Here is a 12,938-nt window from a genome sequence, read left to right on the forward strand (position 1 = left end):
TCCAGTGTCTGTGTTCATTTGCCCATCCTTAATCTTTTCTTTTTATTGGCCAGTCTGAGATATGGCTTTTTCTTTGCAACTCTGCCTAGAAGGCCAGAATCCCGGAGTCGACCCTTCATCTGAGATTTCATCTATGTGCGGAGCAGGTATTCAAATAAGGCTAGAGTAGTAGGGACTGGAAATATTACCACCACCCACTGCAACTGATTTCCATTGCCAGTGAACGCAAAAACTGCAGCCAGGAAGTTTTCATGGTCAGATCACGGAGTCAGTAAAAAATACGCCTGGCCCTACTAATAACCAATGACCTATTCCAATTAAAGCAGAATTCTACAAAATGAATGATTTATCACCACAAACAATCAGACTGATGACCCTGCCGATGTCACATGACCTGGCAAGTCTGTGTGGCATTTTTGCGCGATAAGAGGATAAAAGGGGTCATTTAGGGGACAATGACCCAAATGTTTGTCTCATTATTCAAAACACTCAGGGTCGAATCTAATCTTCAATCCAGATCACCTTCGAAGTGCTGTGTGGCTTAGACCTACGGCATATTTTCAATATCCGGCTCCTTTATTTAATTAAAGCTCTCTTATCATGGCTACATATTATTTTGACAGTATGTAGCTACGGATATGAAACGAATAACGGGTCCAACATAGCAAAGTTCTCTCTCTCTCTTTCAGTTCTGTTCTTTCGGCACAGTTGCATTCCTATGACCTTGAAACGGACAAGTGTGTTATTACAATACTAATTGGCAAGTGTAATGCAGCTAACTTAGCAAGTGTTTGTTTGGGTGCACAACAGATTAGTTGACAGTGAAATAGCACAACTTTAAATGACAGATCCAGCTAATGATCATCATCCACTGCAGAGTAGAAAGAGAGTTGAGGCTCTTTGGGGTGACATTTTTGACCCACTGTACTGAGTGTACTAAACATTAGGGACACCTGTACTTTCCATGAAGTAGACTGACCAGGTGAAAGCTATGATCCTTTATTGACGTCACTTGTTAAATCCACTTCAATCAGTGTAGATGAAGGGGAGGAGACAGGTTAAAGAAGGATTTTAAGCCTTGAGACAATTGAGACATGGATTGTGTGTGTGCCATTCAGAGGGTGAATGGGAAAGACAAACATACAGGGTATGGAAGTAGGTGCAAGGCCCACGCACCGGTTTGAGTGTGTCAAGAACTGAAACGCTGCTGGGCTTTTCATGCTAAACAGTTTCCCGTGTGTCTCAAGAGTGGTCCACCACCCAAAGGACATCCAGCCAACTATGGGATGCATTGGAGTCAACATGAGCCAGCATCCCTGTGGAACGCTTTTGACACCTTGTAGAGTCCATGCCCAACGAATTGAGGCTGTTCTGAGGGCAAAAGGGGGTGTGACTCAATATTAGGAAGGTGTTCAGTGTAGATCACATAGTGTCTTTGACCAGAGAGAGGGGAAGTACGACAAACTGAATGGCTTTATGGATTTCTTTTGGAAATTCATGCATTTAAAGGGAAGCTCAGCAATTATGTTTTCATCATTTTTCTCCCTCATTGGAATCGATTGGTGAGAAAATACTGTACCTCCATATCACTAACATCAGCCAAGAAAAGTTACATTTTCCTCAACAAGGTGCTCTCCCACATCTCAACAACCCTTCACATTGATTTGTGAAAAACCTTTTAAAAGCTCAGCAGTTCGATTACTGGCTTTTCTCTATCAGTCATCAGTCTGGAGAACGTACTGGACAGAATGTTAAGCAGAGATGTAAGGCAGATGTATGCTACCAGCTCGGGCATGAATTACACTAATATATCAAAATGAGAGAGCATATTGCTCGACAAGTGCACCTGTTGGTTGTAATTCTGATAATGTTGCATGCTTATGGTCCTGCTTGCTGTGTTTTCGCCATTCTGTTCAGTGAATGGGTTTGTTTGGAGCATATGTTTGAGTTGGGGCCACCTGCTTCCTGCCCTTGTCTCAACTGTTGGCTTCGTATCAGTATTCTATCCCCCTGCACTCAAGAAACCAAATATAATGTAATGGAGTATGTTGCTACAACTGTGGGTGACTGTAACAGTGTGGTGGGATAGATGCCCAATGCTAAATGTAATCAGAGGATTCTATGTCTAGTTCCTGTCTATGGACACTATCTACATTATCTGAGTGTCTGTGAATTAGCAGTATGCTGAAGTAACACACATGCTACCTTATTGCCGTGCATGGAGCTTTCCAGAAGTGTCCGTGCATTTCAAATATTAACTGATCGTACTGCATGGAACATGGGCAGAGTGATTTGAAAGCCACGAACTGGGAATGTAGAGTTATATGATCTTAGAGGTTTTCATCTTTGCTGCAATTTCTGTCTGGGCTGCCTCACTTCTCTATACTTTGATTTAGACTTTTTTTTAAATTGGAAAGGTCAGGGCCACACATTGTACCACTCTCTTCTTAATACACCTCTCCTCGCTTATTCTCCTGTCAATGTAGGCAATGGGTATTCAACCTTGAGTTCCTTTACTAGTCAGTTCTGCAGATAACAGTCCATTCTTACGAATCAGTGGTTATACAATACCAGTCAAAAGTTTGGACCCACCTACTCATTCAAGGGTTTTTCTTTCTTTTTTTTTTTTAATTTTCCACATTCTAGAATAATAGTGAAGACATCAAAACTATGAAGTAACACATATGGAATCATGTAGTAACCAAAAAACTGTTTAACAAATCAAAATATATTTGAGATTTGAGATTCTTCAAAGTAGCCACCCTTTTCCTTGATGGCAGCTTTGCACACTCATTCTCAACATTCTTTCAACCAGATTCACCTGGAATGCTTTTCCAACAGTCTTGAAGGAGTTCCCACATATGCTGAGCACTTGTTGGCTGCTTTTCCTTCACACTGCGGTCCAACTCATCCCAAACTATCTCAATTGGGCTGAGGTCGGGTGATTGTGGAGGCCAGGTCATCTGATGCAGCACTCCATCAATCTCCTTCTTCGTCAAATAGCCCTTACACAGCCTGGAGGTGTGTTGGGTCCTTTTCCTGTTGAAAAACAAATGATAGTCCCACTTAGCGCAAAAAACAGGTGGGATGGCATTTCGCTGCATAATGCTATGGTAGCCATGCTGATTAAGTGCGCCTTGAATTCTAAATAAATCACTGACACTGTCACCAGTAAAGCACCTCCACACCATCCCACCACCTCCTCCATGCTTTACGGTGGGAACCACACTTGCGGAGATCATCCGTTCACCTACTTTGCATCTCACAAAGACACGGGGCTTGGAACCAAAGGACATATTTCCACCTGGTCTAATGTCCATTGCTTGTGTTTCTTGGCCCAAGCAAGTCTCTTCTTCTTATTGGTGTCCTTTAGTAGTGGTTTCTTTGCAGTAATTTGACCACGAACGCCTGATTCACACAGTCTCCTCTGAACAGTTGATGTTGGGATGTGTCTGTTACTTGAACTCGGTGAAGCATTTATTTGGTATGCAATCTGAAGTGCAATTAACTCTAATGAACTTATCCTCTGCAGCAGAGGTAACTCTGGGTCTTCCTTTCCTGTGGCGGTCCTCATGAGTCCCAATTTTATCACAGTGCTTGATGGTTTTTGCAACTGCACTTGAAGAAACCTTCAAAGTTCTTGAAATGTTCCACGTTGCCTGACCTTAATGTCTTAAAGTAATGATGGACTGTCATTTCTCTTTGCTTATTTGAGCTGTTCTTGCCATAATAAGGACTTGGTCTTTTACCAAATAGGGCTATCTTCTGTATAACACCCCTACCTTGTCACAACACAACTGATTCAAACGCATTAAGAAGGAATGAAATTCCACAAATTAACTTTAACAAGACACACCTGTTAATTGAAATGTATTCCAGGTGACTACCTCATGAAGCTGGTTGAGAAAATGCCAAGAGTGTTCAAAGCTGTCATCAAGGTCAAAGGGTGGCTACTTTGAACAATCTCAAATATTTTGATTTGTTTAACACTTTTTTGGTTACTACATAATTCCATATGTGCTATTTCATAGTTTTGTTGTCTTCACTATTATTCTACAATGTAGAAAATAGTAAAATATAGAAAAACCCTTGAATGAGTAGGTGTGTCTAAACTTTAGACTGGTACTGTAGGTGTGAATGCCACTGTATCCACCTCTGTACTCTGTCAATAACATGGTTCTGATCATTGTGTTAAAAACTTTTAGGGATAGCCCCCTTTTTTTCAATTTTTGCCTAAATGACATGCCCAAATCTAACTGCCTGTAACTCAGGCCCTGAAGCAAGGATATGCATATTCTTGGTACCATTTGAAAGGAAACACTTTGAGGTTTGTGGAAATGTGAATTGAATGTAGGAGAATATAACACAATAGATCTGGTAGAAGAAAATACAAAGAAAAAACCAACCAGTGTTTTTTTTACCAACATCTTTGAAATGCAAGAGAAAGGTCACTGTTACAGCCATCACTCTCGTTGTAATTACGATAGTGTCCACAAGATGGCAGAAGTGTATGTGCAAAGTTTCAGATTGATAACTTGGAGTATGACTGATCCTCAAGACTTTTAGTGTGAAGACCGCAGGTACATTTGGGCAAATCGTGAAGGAGACATTCACATTCATATTCCATTTTTCTGCAAGAATATCGTTAAATCTGTATACTTGGATTTGATTTAGCTTTCCAAGTATTAGTAGCCATACTATAAGTTCAACATTTGCAAAACAACCAGTTTTCATTATTATACCTTTATTTCAACAAGGAACACAGACTGAGACCAAGGTCTCTTTTATAGCTGGGCCCTGCGTATACATGTTTACACATACAGTTTAGGTACAATGATTAAGAAACTACACAAGACAAACAAAACGATCACAGATAACACAAAAAAATACAGCAACAGATTACATTTACACATAGGTTATTCCCCTAAGCAAGGTTATTCCCCTAACAAGCAATACAAAAATAAAAATCTTCCAATAAATATTTAAAATGAGCAAGGGGGACAAGAGTCTCAAGTTTAAGTTTAGTCTGCAGGCTATTCCATAGGCAAGGAGCGTAACAGGAAAAGGCAGCCATACCCAACTCTGTGGAAATCGCATGGGCCTCAAATGTAATCCATGCTTGAGACCTGGTTTTAGGAATTCTAATTCTAATATTGATGAGTGATGATAAATAAAAAGGTAGCTTATTCAGAAGTGCTTTATAGACAAACACGAGAGCATGTTGTTCTCATCTCACGGACAGCCAAGTCCAACCCACATTTTGATATAAAACACAGTGGTGAGTTCTGTAGCTAGCACCCGTAATAAACCTAAGTGCGCAATGATAAGTAGCATCCAGCGATTTCAGTGTTTAAGTGTTAAGTGTTTCATAAGTTCATAACTCTGAATATCCTTATAATTTTTGGCCAAAATGAAAAGGCATGCTGTCGTACAAGGTTAAAAGCAACATTTTACGAAATATACATGGTTTCCGGATACTCCTGTAAAGCCCAGTTTATTGGCTTTTTAGCTAGCTAGCTAGATTGGTGCGTATTTGACAAAGATAGTCATTCAAGTGATGGCCACTCGCGTCATCGGCGTGCCATGAAGGCGTCGCTCTCTGACCAAATATGGTGTCCTATAGGATATACGACACCCCTAATGAAATAGTGAAGTCTTGTTACCTTCTAGGATCTCTGAGGAATAGATACAAACGTGATTTGACTGGTTGAAACAACGTTTAGGGTTAGAGTTTCACAGATTGCTTTCTTTGCAAATTGAATGAGTGGAAATACAAAATCAATCGTGCATGATATATGGACATTTTTAGGATATGAAAAATGATTTTATCTAACAAAACGACACTTCATGTTATCTCTGGGACCCTTTGGATGATAAATCCAAGCATGATTTTAGAATGTAAGTACACATTTCACCTTCAGAGGTGAATTTATCAAACCTATCGCTGTGAAAAGACTGTTTTGTTTTTAGGAGCTTTCCTCAAACAATAGCATGGCGTTTCTTCACAGTAATAGCTACTGTAAATTGGAAAGTGCCGTTATATTAACAAAAATTTAAGCTTTCAGCCGATATAAGACACTTCTATGTATCGACATTTGTTGTTACTCTAAAATCTGTGATCTTGACATAACGCGCTGAATGATTTACAACTGTCCCGTTGACAGAACACCGATCCTTATTGCTCCACACAAGGCCCAAAGAAGCAAATGTCGTCCATCTGATATGCTGGTGTTTGGGCATTGTGGAGAAGGGCAATTCCACGATAATGGAATTGTGGTGAGACTCAGATTTGTCACTTAAAATGTTTGCCAACCAAAAACCATACAACTCGATGAAGCAGGACTACTTTTAACAACTTACACTGACCATTTTACAAAAAACACATTTACTGGAAGAACTGTGCAGATTAAAAGTTTTGTAACAGAATTGCGGTAAAATGGGACCACGTTTTCCAAAAACGATTAAATATCTGTTCCTAATTCAAAGATGTCTGCAGAAAGAAGGGGGTGTCAGCTATGACATGACACCATGAGCTTGAAAAATTATATTTTGGTTATTTAACTACAGTAAGTGAAGTGGATTTACACCCGGTACAGAATTGCTGTAACATAATTTAATCATGGGTCCCTGATCTGTACTACACAGAAATGCATAATTATGAATATGAATGTCATTCTATTCATGTCGATGTATCCTAAATAGGTACACAAAGTATAAATATGCAATGTCCTCCTTCGCATATTTCGGTATTATTCTACACACTGGCTATTATTTTTAATAAGTTCTGCCACCAAACAAGACCAAATTTGGTTGGTCTGGACCGGACCAAATCTGAACCAGTCAATCATAGACGTCTACAGTATGTTTCACAAGTTTGGACATCAAAGTACAGCACTGTAGAGCAATGTAGAGTACAGCACAGTACAGCACAGAACAGTAGAGTATAGTCAAGTAGAGTATAGTTCAACACAGTACAATAGACATTTACATTTAAGTCATTTAGCAGACGCTCTTATCCAGAGCGACTTACAAATTGGTGCATTCACCTTATGATATCCAGTGGAGCAACCACTTTACAATAGTGCATCTAAATCTTTTAAGGGCGGGGGGGGGGGGGGGTTAGAAGGATTACTTTATCCTATCCCAGGTATTCCTTAAAGAGGTGGGGTTTCAGGTGTCTCCGGAAGGTGGTGATTGACTCCGCTGTCCTGGCGTCGTGAGGGAGCTTGTTCCACCATTGGGGTGCCAGAGCAGCGAACAGTTTTGACTGGGCTGAGCGGGAACTGTGCTTCCTCAGAGGTAGGGAGGCGAGCAGGCCAGAGGTGGATGAACGCAGTGCCCTTGTTTGGGTGTAGGGCCTGATCAGAGCCTGAAGGTACGGAGGTGCCGTTCCCCTCACAGCTCCGTAGGCAAGCATCATGGTCTTGTAGTGGATGCGAGCTTCAACTGGAAGCCAGTGGAGAGAGCGGAGGAGCGGGGTGACGTGAGAGAACTTGGGAAGGTTGAACACCAGACGAGCTGCGGCGTTCTGGATGAGTTGTAGGGGTTTAATGGCACAGGCAGGGAGCCCAGCCAACAGCGAGTTGCAGTAATCCAGACGGGAGATGACAAGTGCCTGGATTAGGACCTGCGCCGCTTCCTGTGTGAGGCAGGGTCATACTCTGCGAATGTTGTAGAGCATGAACCTACAGGATCGGGTCACCACCTTGATGTTAGTGGAGAACGACAGGGTGTTGTCCAGGGTCACGCCAAGGTTCTTAGCACTCTGGGAGGAGGACACAAGGGAGTTGTCAACTGTGATGGCGAGATCATGGAACGGGCAGTCCTTCCCCGGGAGGAAGAGCAGCTCCGTCTTGCCGAGGTTCAGTACAGCACATTATAGTGTACTTAACACTAGTGTGCTATATTGTGAACTGAAATGAACTCTACTCCAATCTATTCTACTCTACTGTACAGTACAGGACTATGCTGTACTGAACCATACAGTCGTGGCCAAAAGTTTTGAGAATGACACAAATATACATTTTCAGAAAGTCTGCTGCCTCAGTGTCTTTATATATTTTTGTCAGATGTTACTATCGAATACTGAAGTATAATTACAAGCATTTCATAAATGTCAAAGGAATTTATTGACAATTACATGAAGTTGATGCAAAGAGTCAATATTTGCAGTGTTGACCCTTCTTTTTCAAAACCTCTGCAATCTGGCTTGGAATGCTGTCAATTAACTTCTGGGCCACTTCCTGACTGATGGCAGCCCATTCTTGCATAATCAATGCTTGGAGTTTGTCAGAATTTGTGGGTTTTTGTTTGTCCACCCGCCTCTTGAGGATTGACCACAAGTTCTCAATGGGATTAAGGCCTGGGGAGTTTCCTGGCCATGGACCCAAAATATCAATGTTTTGTTCCCCGAGCCACTTAGTTATCACTTTTGCCTTATGGCAAGGTGCTCCATCATGCTGGAAAAGGCATTGTTTGTCACCAAACTGTTCCTGGATGGTTTGGAGAAGTTGCTCTCGGAGGATGTGTTGGTACCATTCTTTATTCATGGCTGTGTTAGGCAAATTTGTGAGTGAGCCCACTCCCTTGGCTGAGAAGCAACCCCACACATGAATAGTCTCAGGATGCTTTACTGTTGGCATGACACAGGACTGATGGTAGCGCTCACCTTGTCTTCTCCGGACAAGCTTTTTTCCGGATGCCCCAAACAATCGCAAAGGGGATTCATCAGAGAAAATGACTTTACCCCAGTCCTCAGTCCAATCCCTTTACCTTTTGCAGAATATCAGTCTGTCCCTGATGTTTTTCCTGGAGAGAAATGGCTTCTTTTCTGCCCTTCTTGACACCAGGCCATCCTCCAAAAGTCTTCGCCTCACTGTGCGTGCAGATGCACTCACACCTGCCTGCTGCCATTCCTGAGCAAGCTCTATACTGGTGGTGCCCCGATTCCGCAGCTGAATCGACTTTAGGAGACGGTCCTGGTGCTTGCTGGACCTTCTTGGGTGCCCTGAAGCCTTCTTCACAACAATTGAACCGCCCTCCTTGAAGTTCTTGATGATCTGATAAATGGTTGATTTAGGTGCAATCTTACTGGCAGCAATATCCTTGCCTGTGAAGCCCTTTTTGTGCAAAGCAATGATGACGGCACGTGTTTCCTTGCAGGTAACCATGGTTGACAGAGGAAGAACAATGATTCCAAGCACCACCCTCCTTTTGAAGCTTCCAGTCTGTTATTTGAACTCAATCAGCATGACAGAGTGATCTCCAGCCTTGTCCTCATCAACACTCACACCTGTGTTAACGAGAGAATCACTGAGATGATGTCAGCTGGTCCTTTTGTGGCAGGGCTGAAATGCAGTGGAAAGTTTTTTGGGGATTCAGTTCATTTGCATGAAAAAGAGGGACTTTGCAATTAATTGCTATCATCTGATCACTCTTCATAACATTCTGGAGTATATGCAAATTGCCATCATACAAACTGAGGCAGCAGACTGAAAATTAATATTTGTGTCATTTTCAAAACTTTTGGCCACGACTGTTCTCTTCTTTACTGAATTGAACTGTTCTCTAATGTACTGTACTGTCCAAACTTGTCAAACATAGACGTCCATGATTGGTACAGATTTGGTCCGGTGGACATTGAAATCAAGGCTGGTCCGGACCAAAAAAGGAGGAATTCTGATATGACCTCATTCTTTTAGCATTGCCCACAGTGTTTTTTTTTTAAACTATGGCACGCAACATGGTTCAATCAGCACGATCTACTTTTTCGTTTTTTCAAATTGCCTCCATCGTAGAGCTAGAATCGGGATCAAGCTTACCGTGCTAATGCAGATTTAAAACAAGAGTAATCCACACCACTGTATAATACGGCAAACTTAGCAAATGCGGCATTTGTGGAATGTACATGGTGGCCGCCATCTTTATGCATGTCCTCCATTTTAGAGATAGAGAGAGATGGAGAGAGAAAGGCAGTTTCAGATTCTTGTTTTGACCACCAGATGACAGAAAGAGAAAGAAAACTGTTATAAGCTGAATATAACAGTATGCCAGTGGAAGGGATGACAGTAACAGGTGACCCAAATGTGGTTTGTGACTACTATGATTGCAGAAATTTGGTTACAGATTTTTTGGAAATTCTGTTTCAGACTCTCATAATAAAAATGTATATCAGTAAAAACACTTTAAATAATTTGTAAGTCTATCTTTACTTGGTATTTCTGTGAACTTTCATCATCCTCCTCATGAGGGAGAGAAATGTAAAAATATCTTAAAGATATGCGGGTCTTTGGTAATGGAATTACAAGACACAAGGCAATGTTTCTGAAATGTACAGACGGCAGATTAAAAACAATAAAAATTACTTGTCAGGGGTCTTCACTTCAGCATGATTGTGTTTTGATGTATTTCTAATACCTTTTAAGACTTTTTATGGTACATGTTTTCTGAGACCCCTTTTCCATCTTTTTGACAATAAATCAAATGGTTTGCTTATTCCAAATGTTTTTATGAACTTTACATGTTGATTCTCATGGGTCCTTTTACATGGAAAGGCACATGGCCCTGGTGGTGCTGTGAAGAATAGATTTGAGTTAGTGCAGGCAATTACAGTGAGGGAAAAAAGTATTTGATCCCCTGCTGATTTTGTACGTTTGACAAAGAAATGATCAGTCTATAATTTTAATGGTAGGTTTATTTGAACAGTGAGAGACAGAAGAACAACAAAAAAATCCAGAAAAACCCATGTTATAAAAAAATAAAATTATAAAATGATTTGCATTTTAATGAGGGAAATAAGTATTTGACCCCTCTGCAAAACATGACTTAGTACTTGGTGGCAAAACCCTTGTTGGCAATCACAGAGATCAGACGTTTCTTGTAGTTGGCCACCAGGTTTGCACACATCTCAGGAGGGATTTTGTCCCACTCCTCTGCAGATCTTCTCCAAGTCATTAAGGTTTCGAGGCTGACGTTTGGCAACTCGAACCTTCAGCTCCCTCCACAGATTTTCTATGGGATTAAGGTCTGGAGACTGGCTAGGCCACTCCAGGACCGTAATGTGCTTCTTCTTGAGCCACTGCTTTGTTGCCTTGGCCGTGTGTTTTGGGTCATTGTCATGCTGAAATACCCATCCACAACCCAGTTTCAATACCCTGGCTGAGGGAAGGAGGTTCTCACCCAAGATTTGAAGGTACATGGCCCCATCGATTGTCCCTTTGATGCGGTGAAGTTGTCCTGTCCCCTTAGCAGAAAAACACCCCTAAAGCATAATGTTTCCACCTCCATGTTTGACGGTGGGGATGGTGTTCTTGGGGTCATAGGCAGCATTCCTCCTCCTCCAAACACGGCGAGTTGAGTTCATGCCAAAGAGCTCCATTTTGGTCTCATCTGACCACAACACTTTCACCCAGTTGTCCTCTGAATCGTTCAGATGTTCATTGGCAAACTTCAGACGGGCATGTATATGTGCTTTCTTGAGCAGGGGGACCTTGCGGGTGCTGCAGGATTTCAGTCCATCACGGCGTAATGTGTTACCAATTGTTTTCTTGGTGACTATGGTCCCAGCTGCTTTGAGATCATTGACAAGATCCTCCCGTGTAGTTCTGGGCTGATTCCTCACCGTTCTCATGATCATTGCAACTCCACGAGGTGAGATCTTGCATGGAGCCCCAGGCCGAGGGAGATTGACAGTTCTTTTGTGTTTCTTCCATTCACCTTCTCACCAAGCTGCTTGGCGATGGTCTTGTAGCCCATTCCAGCCTTGTGTAGGTCTACAATCTTGTCTCTGACATCCTTGGAGAGCCCTTTGGTCTTGGCTATGGTGGAGAGTTTGGAATCTGATTGATTGATTGCTTCAGTGGACAGGTGTCTTTTATACAGGTAACAAGCTGAGATTAGGAGCACTCCCTTTAAGAGTGTGCTCCTAATCTCAGCTCGTTACCTCTATAAAAGACACCTGGGAGCCAGAAATCAAATACTTATTTCCCTCATTAAAATGCAAATCAATTTATAACATTTTTGACATTCAAACTTTTTGTTGTTATTCTCTCTCTCACTGTTCAAATAAACCTACCATTAAAATTATAGACTGATCATTTCTTTGTCAGTGGGCAAACGTACAAAATCAGCAGGGGATCAAATGCTTTTTTCCCTCACTGTATGTTTCCTTATGACTCTCTGCTGTCTCTGTGGAGCCCTCATCTATTTTCCAACATCAGTAAACTGAAGGACCAAAACAGACACAAGGAAAGAACGATCAAAACACAAAAGGGAATAAAGGAGAAATCTCATGCAATTACTACAAGATGCAGAAGTTCAAAGCCCCAAAAAGCTTCTGTCTGAAGCATCTATCCAGCAAATTGGGGCTATAATCTCTCTCGCCGGTGAGTGTGAATGTAGACAGCATGTCCGGACAAACTAAAAGACGTGTGGTCCCCCCGTCACACTGCAGGGGCAATGGCAAAAACAGTCAAGAGCCAAGTCCAGATCACAAGAAACAGTGTCATAATGATATCTGTGTAAAGCCTCATAGCATGCAGTAGCCAATCAGGCTACACAGGAGGGCTTGTAGGAGGTGGTGGATGTGGTCAGTGTGCTTCAGGTCCAGTAACTGAGTTGAGGCAGATGATCCACACCGGGGGCTAATTCCTATTCTCTGCTGTCATGCCTTCCTTAAATCAAAACCTTCTGCAGAAATACACTACTAACAACACAGAGAGTAATACACGCATAAGATAGACTAAATAAATTACATTACATACAGTAACACAGTTCACTTGTACTGTAGGGGGTTGGTGAATTCATGAACATTTGAGAAAGTAAACCCCAAAACAATTAAATTGTGCTAAGCTTGAATGCATCTGTTCTCTCTGTTTATGGCCTTTTACAGACAGACACACTAAGGTGAACCAATGAAGGGCAGGTGGGTGATTGGCTCC

This window comes from Salmo trutta, chromosome 12 (genome assembly GCF_901001165.1).
Source record: "Salmo trutta chromosome 12, fSalTru1.1, whole genome shotgun sequence".
In the NCBI taxonomy this organism is placed as follows: domain Eukaryota; kingdom Metazoa; phylum Chordata; class Actinopteri; order Salmoniformes; family Salmonidae; genus Salmo; species Salmo trutta.